Source organism: Hyperoodon ampullatus (assembly GCF_949752795.1).
Source record: "Hyperoodon ampullatus genome assembly, chromosome: 2".
Classification (NCBI taxonomy): Eukaryota; Metazoa; Chordata; class Mammalia; order Artiodactyla; family Ziphiidae; genus Hyperoodon; species Hyperoodon ampullatus.
The window spans coordinates 63625723-63638001 of NC_136915.1; positions in this window are offsets into that span (position 1 = coordinate 63625723).

Consider the following 12279-nt stretch of genomic DNA (forward strand, 5'->3'; position numbering starts at 1 on the left):
GAAGGAGAACTCAGAAACATAAAGAAAATTCTTCTCAAATAGTCCACTGAGTACTGATATACACATGTATGTAAAGAAACTACCAGAGTCCAGGGAAATAATTACAAAAATGTATTACAGGTAGTAGTATCTGGTACTAATGCAGATTTGGGAATACTGCTTGCTCTACCACATAGAAAATAAAATTTTATGACTATTAAAACATTGGGTAGAGTATATGAATGGGTCTTGCCTAAGTAGCAGGGAATAATTTGGTCTAGATTGAGCAATATTCTATTTCCTAGCAAATCCTAAAAGACAAGCTCCAGAAGAATGAAACCCTTTAATAGAATCTTAACCAAGTTACATAAAAAGATTTCAAGAATACTTATAAAAAGTATAATTTAAAATGTATTTTATCCCATAGTACTAGAAAACCCTAAAATCTCCATCAAAAAGCTATTCGAACTAATAAATGAATTCAGTAAAGTTGCAGAATAAATATTAATATACATAAATATGTTGCTTTTCTATACACTAATGATGAACTGTTAGAAAGATAAAGCAAGAAAACAATCCCATTTAAAATCACATTAAAAAATAACTAAATAAACTACCTAGGAGTAAACTTAACCAGGGACAAGAAAGGTGTATAATGTGAAAACTATAAAACAATGATGAAAGAAATTGAAGATGATACAAAGAAATGGAAAGTTATCCCATGTTCATGGATTGGAAGAATTAATATTGTTAAAATGTCCATACTCCCCAAAGCAATCTACAGATTTAGTACAATCCCTATCAAAATACCCATGATATTTTCCACATAACTAAAACAAACAATTCTAAAATTTATATGGAATCACAAAAGGTCCCAAATAGCCAAAGCAAACTTGAGAAAAAGAACAAAGCTGGAATTGTCATGCTCTCTGACTTCAGTCTATACTACAAAGCGACAGTAATTGAAACAGTGTAATACTGGCACAAAAACAAACATATAGATCAATGGAACAGAATAGAGAGCCCGGAAATAAACCCAAACTGTTATGGTAAATTCATCTATGATAAAGGAGGCAAGAATATATGATGGAGAAAAGACAGTGTCTTCAATAAATAGTGCCAGGAAAACTGGACAGTGACACATAAAAGAATGAAATTAGAACATTTTCCCACACCATATGCAAAAATAAACTCAAAATGGGTTAAAGATCTAAATGTAAGACCATAAACCATAAAAATTGTAGGAGAAAATATAGAACACTCTTTGACATAAATTGTAACAATATTTTTTGGGATCTGTCTCCTAAGGCAAAGGAACCAAAAGCAAAAATAAACAAATGGGACCTAATTAAATTTAAAAGCTTTTGCACAGCAAAGGAAACCATTAACAAAATGAAAAGACAACCTACTGAATGGGAGAAAATATTTGCAAATGATATGACCCATAAGGAATTAATCCCCAAAATACATAAACATCTCATACAATTCAACATCAGAAACACAAACAACTCAATTTATAAAATGAGAAGAAAACCTGAATAGACATCTTTGCAAAGAGACATACAGATGGCCAACAGGCACATGTAAGGATGCTCAACACCAGCAATCATTAAAGAAATGCAAGTCAATGAAAACCTTTCAGAATGGCTATCATCAAAAAGACTAAAAATACCTTTTGGCAAGGATGTGGAGAGAAGGGAAAACTAGTACACTGTTGATGGGAATGTAAATTGGTTTAGCCACTATGGAAAACAGTATGGAAGTTCCTCAGAAACCCTAAAAATACTACTACCATGTGATCCAGCAATTCCACTCCTAGGTATTTATCTCAAGAAAATGAAAACACTAATTCAAAAATATACATACACCCCAATGTTCATAGCAGCATTATTTACAATAATGAAGATATTGAAACAACCTAAGTGTTCTTCAATAGATTAATGGATAAAGAAAATGTGGAGTGATATATATACATATATATATATATATATATACACATATACATATACATATACACACATACATATACATATATGTGTATATACATATATATACAGTGTAATATTACATATATGTGTATATACATATATATACAGTGGAATATTACTCAGCCATAAATAAGAAGAGAAATTTTTCCAGTTGCAACAACATGGATGGACCTAGGTTATTATGTTCAGTGAATTAAGTAGGACTGAGAAAGAAAAATATGGTGTTATTACTTATATGTGGAATCTAAAAAAATAAAATGAATGAATATAACAAAAGAGAAACAGATATAGATAGATATAGAGAACAAACCAGTAGTTACTAGTGGAGAGAGGGCAGAGGGGAGGGGCAAGATAGGGGTAGGGGATTAAGAGGTACAAACTACTATGTAGAAAAGAAATGCTACAAGGAAATATTGTAAAGCACAGGGAATATACTCAATGCTTTATAATAACTCTAAATAGAGTATATAAAAATTTTGAATCATGATGTACACTTGAAACTAATATAATATTGAAATCAACTCTATTTTAATAAAAAGTAAAATAATTAAAAAATAAGATGTATTAATTCAATAAAAAATTACCAAACAGGAAAATACTACTCCTAATGTGGAGAAAGTCAAACAATTTAAATTGCTATTGAACTAATACAGACATTACAAGTAGTAGACAATTACATTAAAACAGTTATTATAACTACAGTTTATATGTTCAGAAAGTTGAGTAGATATGTAGAAGATATAAAAGAAACAAAAAACAATCTTTCGGAGATGAAAACTAGAAATCAATAATGGAAATATCTCTAAAATATCTCCAAATATTTAGAAACTAAATAACACACTTGTGAATAACCAAAGGTCAAAGAAGAAAATTAAAAGATAAATCAGAAAAATGTTTTAAATATAGTGAAAATGAAAACATGATGTATAAAATATGTGATACAGCTAAGGCAGTGCATAGGGGAAATTTTATGTCATTATATACCTACTTTAGAGGGAAAATATATCAAATTAATGACATCAGTTTTATCTTTAAAAGAAAAACTAAAACTAGAAAAAGTAAGCAATCCTAAGGTAAGTAAAAGGAAGAAATAATAAAGATCAGATTGAAATAAATTAAACAGAAATGGAGAAAGACAGACAAATATGAAACCAAAAGCTCATTTGTTAAAATGATCAATGAAGTTGATAAACCTCTGGCTTAAATGGCAAGAAAAAATAAAAGGTAGAAGAAACAAATTACTAATATCAGGAATGAGAGAGGTGAAATGGTTATATATTCTACAGATAGTAAATGAATACAAGATAATATTATGAACAACTTTATTCCTATATATTGGTCAATATAAATAAAATGAATAAACTCATGAAAGATACAACCCACCCAAAGGTTACTCAAGAAGAAATAGAGGGGAAGGGTAAGCTGTGACAAAGTGAAAGAGAGGCATGGACATATATACACTACCAAACGTAAGGTAGATAGATAGTGGGAAGCAGCCGCAGAGCACAGGGAGATCAGCTGGGTGCTTTGTGACTGCCTGGAGGGGTGGGATGGGGAGGGTGGGAGGGAGGGAGATGCATGAGGGAAGGGATATGGGAACAGATGTATATGTATGACTGATTCACTTTGTTATAAAGCAGAAACTAATAAAAAAAAAAAGTGGGGACCAGAAAAAAAAAAAAAAAGAAGAAATAGATAACCTGAATATTTATATATCTCTTAAACAGATTGAAACTGTAGTTTAAAATTTTCTGTAAAGAAAAACATCATTTTCAAATTGCTTCATATATGAATTTAGGAAAGAAATAATATCAATTCTATACCAACTCCGGCAAAAATTTTAAAAGGTGAGGATCCTCTGTAGCATAAGCAGCCATAATTACCCTAATAATCCTACAAAGCCATTACAAGAAAAAGAACAATAGATCATTATCCCCAGATGAACATAGATGCAAAAATTCTAAATATAAGTTTTGCAAAGTGAATTCCAAATAAGTTTTAGGAAAGGATAAAACATCACAATCATTAATACATTTATCCAAAGAATGTAAGGTTGATTTACCTCTCAAAAGTCAAATGTTGAGAGGTGCACTTTGGAACAGTGGCATGGAGAGCTCCATGGAGACAGTCACAACTGGTGAAAATTATAATAAACAACAATTTAATACCACTTACACTAGTATCAGAAACCAATGTACTTAGGTATAAATCTAACAAAATATGCATAAGATCTATATGAGGGAAACACCAAAACTCTGATGAAAGGAATCTAAGAAGAACTAAATAAATGAAGAGATATCCCATGTTCATGGATAGGAAGATTCAATATTGTTAAGATGTCAGTTCTTCCCAACTTGATCTATAAATTCCATGCAATCCTAATTAAAATTTTAATCCCTAATTAAAATCCCAGCAAATTATTTTGGGACTATAGACAAACTGATTTTGAAGTTTATATGAGAGGCAAAAGACCCAGAAGAGTCAATACAATATTGAAGGAGAAAACAAGGTTGGAGGGCTAACACTACCCAACTTCAAGATTTATTATAGAGATACAGTAATGAAGACAGGGTGGTATTAACAAAGGAAAACAGAAAAATAGGTAAGACTTGGTAACTAGTGTGTGGGTAATTGTTATGAAGGAATCAAAGATCTTCCAGAATTCTCATTTGGGAAACTGAGCAGGTGGTTTTATACATTAAAGACATTGCTGCTGGGACTCCCCTGATGGTCCAGTGGTTATGAATCCACCTTCCAATTCAGAGGACGTGGGTTCAATCCCTGGTTGGGGAATTAAGATCCCATATGCTGCAGGGCAACTAAGCCCACGCACCACAACTACTGAGCCCACGCGCCACAGTAGACAGCCTACATGCCACAACTACTGAGCCCGCATGCTCTGGAGGCCATGCGCCACAACTAGAGAGAAGCCTGTGTGCCACAACTAGAGAGAAGCCCACGAACCACAACTAAGAGCCCACATGCTACAGCTAAGTTCCAACATAGCCAAAAAAATAATAATAATTAAAAAAAAGACATTGCTGCTTTCATAGAAAAATTTTGTTTCATTTTAGTCAAGGCAATGCAGAGAATTTAGTGACAAATTTGGAGGATCATGTGATGTTGTGTGAGACTATAGAACATATACATCAGTAGGAAGATTGAAACAGATTAGGGTGGATGACCATAGAGAGTCATAGTCTATAATATGAACAAGATAATGGGGATATGAGACATGTAGCATTTTTTCGCTATAAGATCTCCCCAACAATCATCCCAGGAATTCCCAATAGTACTGGAGTATGGAGTCAAGGAGTTATTTGTCTAGTCTCTAGGTGCTTTTACATCATGTAATACACATCTTACCAAGTGTAGGCATCTACTCTGTAGAATAAGTAATTATTATGCTTCTGCTTGAAAATATACATGGACAGGAAGAGCTCTCTGGGAAGAGAAGTTTATCTCAAATAGCTGCTAAAATTATTTAAAGATCCAACTTTATATTAAATTCAAAATATACCCCCTCAATAATTCAATTTGGATATTATTCCAGGTCTATTATATTGAAGTACTACATGAAACACTATGATTAGATAGAGTAAGAAATAAGAAAGAAATTGTACCTATCCTTGACTGGTTCTTAACTTACTGAATTCCTTACTGATCCTTCTTTGTCTATCAAAGCACAAGATTTAAGTTATATTTATTCTGCATATTAGTTCTTTAAGTATTTGAAAACAATGTTCAAATCCATACTAGTTTTACTTAGGTTAACTATTTTAAGTTTCCCAACTTTTCTTGAAAAACCGTATCTTGAGTTGTACCTGATATTTATTATATAGATCATGCATCAGTTTATTAATGTCCTCCTAAAGTGTGTCACAAAAGTCCAATTACCAATTCAAATATGATTTTCAAATATTAATACCCTAACATTGTTTCAGATCATATGTCCAGCAGAATCACTGCTGTGTCCCTCTCAGGCCTAAAACAAATGAACATGCAGTGATGAAAAAACAGCTGCTTAATTATTTAGTGTCCTTACAGTCAATAGAATCCACTCAAATTTAAGCTGAAAAAGCATTATTTAGGGATATATAGATAAGTCACTGAATCATGGGAGGGCTAAAGAGACAAACTCCAGATGGAGCTTCCTGGGGTGACTTTTAGCCCCTCTCACCCCTCTTTTCACTAGGGAAGTGAAAATACTAGCTAATGCAATAAGACAAGAAAAAGAAATGAGAGGTATAGAGTTTGAGAAGAAAGAAATAAAGTAGCCTTTCTTCATGTACCACATGATTGTCTATGTAGAAAATCTGAAAGGACTGATATAAAGACTCCTGGGACTAATAAGTGATTATAGCAAGTTTTTAGGATATAATGTTAATATACAATAGTCACTTGGTATCCTTTATACCAGCAATGAGGAAGTGGGATTTGAAATTACAATAACACCTCATATTACTAAGTGAAAGAGGCCAATTTGAAAAGACTACAATCTGTATGATTCAAATTATACAACATTCTGGAAAAGACAAAACTATGGAGATGGTAAAAAAGATCATGGGTTGTAGGAAGGGATGAATGAGTAGGCAGAGCACAGAGGATTTTTAGAGCTGCAAAACTATTCTGTATGATACTATAATTGTGCATGTATTTCATTCTACATTTGTGCAAACCTATAGGATGTAACACACCATGAGTGAACTCTAATGTAGACTATGGACTCTCAGTGATAATTATGTGTCAAGGGAGGATCATTAGTTGCAACTAATGTACCACTCTGGTGGGGAATAGTGATAAAGGGGGAGGTGATGCATATGTAGGGGTTGGGGTTTATTAGAAATCTCTGTTGCTTATGCTTAATTTTGAAATGAACCTAAAACTCATCTGAAAAATAAAGTCTACCTAAAAAATAGATGGCTCATTGTGTGCCTCTTTTCCCATAAAACAGCTCTGAGTCATTGTCATGAACATTAGCATATGATTGCCAAAACCCAAGTTACTCAAATGCATCCTAGCTGCTATGGTACCAGACAATGTAGTTTGATAGATTCCACTTTGGGAAAATGAGATTTTGCCATTCTGGGAAGAAAGGTCAAAAAGATTTGTGGTAAATTGATGTCCATTATATTCTTTCTCATAAGTGTTTAAACATAAGATGCATACATCTTTATATATAAAATTCAGTAACATCAGAACACATTCCTGCCTATCTTGGCCACAAGTAAACCCTGTGAATTGTCTCTCTGACCTTCTCCAGAAAGATCTGTGTTCATTTAACAGTGTGACTTTACACTGGGAAAAGTAGTACTCAGAATTTCCAGGATATAAAATATATTGATCTTAATCTTTAGAGAACTGAAAAAGCATTGTGTGTTCCACAGGTCATCTTGGGACTTCTGGTGTCCAGAGATCAATAGAATTCTCATTCAGGTCAGCCTTGCAGTAAGTTTAGTGGGATCACAGACCAATCCTATGGCTTTTTCAAAGCCCCAGCATGTAGATTGGCAATAACGGACAAAAAACCACATGAGTTACCCTACCAGTGTAAGGATGTAGGAAGAGCCTAGTATAGGGCTCTGAAATAACCCTGCCACACTTACCTGCTTCTAAGATTTCAATACTATATGCTTGGGGGAAATTACAGAGATAAGTACCAAAATTAAAGAATTAAAGATGCAGTTGTGATTCCTATCCTATTCCTATTTTCTCTCCATATTTGACCCACGAGTAAGCCCAGTATGTCATGGGGAATAACTGTAGATTATCTAAAATGCAATCAGATGGTGATGCCAATCAAAGCTGCAATTCTTGATGTGGTATCTTCATAGGAGCAAATAAACATGGCCCCTAGTATCCATGATCTAGTTACCAACCCAGAAAAAATGTTCTTCTCATCCTTATTATAATAGATAATCAGAAATAATGGTAGGGAAAAAAGTCTTGCCTAAGGCTTTGTCAAAGACCCACCCATCTCTGTCATAATGTAGGCTGGAGAGATGTTGAGCTCCATGATATCTCAAATAACATCATGCTTGTCATTACATTTATAATATTATACTAATAGGACCTAGTGAACAGGAAATAGAAATAACTCCACATGCCTTAGGAGTCTGCCCCATAGGTAAAGTTTCAACTTGTCTAGTTATCTGTTGCTAAGACAATATACTTTAAGGTGTGAAATACATTGCTGTACCTTGCACCCCTGACAGAAATGAAAAAGCAGACTTCGTGTGTCTCATATTTTGAAGATAACATGTACCACATTTGGGAATGCTGCTCTGATTCATTTACTGGTTTACATGAAAGGCTCAGCACTGAATTGATCTCCAAACAAGAAAAGACTCTGCTTCAGTTCTACACTGGCTCAAATTGTCCAGCTACTTGGCCTTTATGACCTAGTAGACCCAATGGTATTGGAAGTATTTGGTAGATGGAGCAGTAGTGTGGAACTTCTGGAAAACCATCATAAAAGTATAACAATGTAGACCTCTAAAGTTTTGGAATAAAACGATGCATTTATCTACAAATAACTATTCTCCATTTGAAATATAGTTCTGCTTTGTTACTGAGAGTTTGTAGGGTGAACACCTGTTCATGGGATACCACAACTATGCAACTTGTATTGAACATCATGAATTGTGTGATCTGATTCACTGAACCATAAAATTGGATGTGCACGGTAACATTCCATTGTAAAATGAAAATGATATATATTAGACTTGTCCACATATGTCCAGCAAGTCACAAATATACTGTATAAACAGATGGCTCAGACTGCCATGGTACCTGCTTCTACTGCTTCACTGTCTCTCCCTAAGCTACAGATGTGACCTCATGGGGTGTTTCTCATGACCAGTTAATAGAGGACAAAAAGTTTGAGTCTGGTTTTCTTTTAGATCTCCAAGATATACTGTTACTGGCTGGAAGTAGACTTCCACTGCTTACAGTTGTACTCATTGAAAGCTCTTGAAACTAGTGGTGAAGTAAAAACTTTCTAATGTTTATCTTCCTATAGGACAGATGGCCTAAAATATGCATCTACAATGATTTATGGAAGAGTGGCTAATGAACTGGTTATCCAAGTCCCTGACAGACTTGAAACAAAACAACAACAACAAAAAAAAACAAAAACAAGGTAGGAATACTCTCCAAGGATATCTGGAGAATAAGAATATGGATGGACTTTTTAGAATGGACGTAGTGTGGAGACATACATGTTCTTGCTAAATTCCTACTAGGAAAAAGTTTAGGGCTTCCCTGGTGGCACAGTGGTTGAGAGTCCACCTGCTGATGCAGGGGACACAGGTTCGTGCCCCGGTCCAGGAGGATACCACATGCCGCGGAGCGGCTGGGTCCGTGAGCCATGGCCACTGAGCCTGAGCATCCGGAGCCTGTGCTCCGCAACAGGAGAGGCCACAACAGTGAGAGGCCCGCGTACCACAATAATAATAATAATAATAATAATAATAATAATAATTACATTGGTGTAAGCTATCAGTAATCTAGTAGACAAGTTGATCCATCATTTGGATAAGTGTATGCTTTTCCCCAAGTCATATTTTTCACCTAATGAGTCCATGAACAATTTGGCCATGGTAGAGATTGTGTATGTTTTTGACAATATAGACTCCCCCTCAAATAAATTAATCTCAGAGACTGAGTCCCCAATATTGGATTATTCTCTAGGAATCCAGGCAGGCATCTACCTGGAAATGTTGATTATTTTCAATCATTTCACCATGGCTGAGCAAAACTTTGTACTTTATAAGAATAGCCCAAAACACTTCTATCAACACCAATTTTCATAGATTTAGATAATTCCTTACATGTGACTATTTTATCTCACATACATCATAACTGATTAAAGAACAAAGTTTATGAGAAAGGCAGTAGGTAAAAATACTCATGTCAAGAGTATTCACTAGTCTTACCACATGCAAATATCATTAGTTTGCAAATATCATTAGTCCCATCAAGGCAGTTTTTATTCTGGCCAAAAAATATATTTGTACCACTCTATGTTGCAACTAGTCTGTGAAATACCAGGGATACAGAAATGTGTAGTTCCTACCTTCAAGGAAAACACAGTTTAGTGTGTTAACTGTAAACCTGCATGAGTTATATGAGCATACTACTTACTTCATTCAACAAATACTCACTAGACATTGACTATGCAAAGATATTCTGGTAAGTTCCAGGGGTAAACAAAGCTGAAAAGCATTTTAATTATTTAATTACTTAATATCAAGAAATAAATAAGTAGGAAAACTGTAATACAAGGTAGAATATGATAAAAGACCAAGAATAATTCAATGTGAAAATATGGAGTTTATATCAAGCTGTGTCATGATCCAGTTTCTGATTATTCTGGATGTAGTTTGTCTTTTGTGTTAAGAAAGGGCATACTCATTGGATATGTCATGACTATCATTTATAAACGGCAAAACACAAAACTGAAGAAGGCTGACATACCATCCTTAAATTTTAACTTGTTGGCATCTGTCAAAGAACTTATAATTTAAACTAGTTTAAATATAGGGTGGTTACTTCCTTTTTTCTCTTTTTTTTTTCTTTTTAAATGGAAACAATAAAAAGAATGATTGATAAGTGTTTTTTTCAAGTAATAGGAAATGGAGGAACTTTAGTACAAATCTTAAATCTTAATACCACCTAACAGTTTAAGTCATTAATATAGCTCAGTTAGGTTTCTTTTTAAGTATTTTGAAAATAAAATTTGACAGAGAAGTTGTGGGAGAGAAAACAGAATTTCCAAGATCTAGAGAGAATTATAAATAATGAGCATACCTAGGCTATTGAGTCATTGTAGGTGGAGTTGTGGAGGTGGAATTGTAAATGAATGTTTTTTTACATAAGTTCTAAATTGCGAAGAATATGTGCAAACATTTATTACCTATAGTTTGACTATTAATACCCTTGAATCAGAATGGAAAACCCAAGCTATCAAAGCAAGTTACTTTGGCTACAGAGTCAAGATCTTAACACTAATAAAATCCTACAGAAATATATCAAGATGAATTTTGATTTGCTGATTTTGATGTATACTTCTCCAATTTTTTTATTATTCTGAGATGGTAAAACTATAACAACTATCTGGTTTAATACTATGAGTCAGTAAGAGTTCAATTCTGTGTATTAAACCATTCTAATCTATTCTGCATATTAAACCAGTCTTATGACACATTATCAAAGACTTTTATGCCTGTATAGTTTCGTATAAAACATCTGACTCGTTGGCAATGTCGCTAGTAATAAGTACAATTTTTGAGTATTTTAAGATGTTTAAAAGTAATTTAATATGTAAGAAAATCAGACATGACTTTTTCATAACTACTTTCCTGAATTAAGCCTCTGTAAAAATAACCTAATAATTTCTGAGAATTTACTTTCTGGACACTATGCTTAACACTTTCGTGGAATACCTAGTTTGAGTCTAAGAACAACTTCATTATTATCTGATCCATTTTATGTATTTATTCAGACTCAGAGTGGTTACACTATTATTATGTTGTAGAGCCTATACTTTGCCAAAAGCAGGGGGTTTTATTTCTATGTTTACTGTCATCTTCTGTATTTCAGCATTTTCTCTTGGCTTTCCTTTTATCTTTATTTATCATTTGGCTAGCCTAGCTTTCTTCCTATTATCAGATCCCCACCTTCAAATCGTTATTTCTAGAACCCTTGTGTTATCTGTTAAAAATTTCTACTTAGGTATCTTATTCATTTTTTAATTTCTAGCACTTAGTACATAAAAATTTGTGAAATAAAATTATAAATATTACACTATTAAAAAATAAATGTTGAATAAATAGATAATAGAAGCAATCCTTTTCCTAAACAGAACTAATTCCAACTTCTCTCATTTTACAATTTACACAAACAGCCAAAATCAAACATTAAGCTTCTAATGTTACTTTATAGTCAAATATCTTAACTTGAGTTTATATTCATATCTTCCAGTTACCAATGTTTATATATCATTTATTATATGATATATAATTTATGTATATAATATATAATTTTGATTGCTAGACTCTAGTTTGTAGCCCTTCATTATTTTCAACATTAATTGTATCATGGATATCTTTATTTACCTTTGTGATTCCAGGTTCCTTTCCATTTAGCCTATTTTTTATATTTATGTCAGATAAATCTTCACCAGGTATTAAAATGCCAAACACCTACTCAAATTGTTTAAATAATTCTTATCCCTTTCTGAGTTAGGCCAAGAAAAGAGCTGGCAAGTCATTTGTAGTAAAAACAATTTTCATATTTTAATTCAATAATT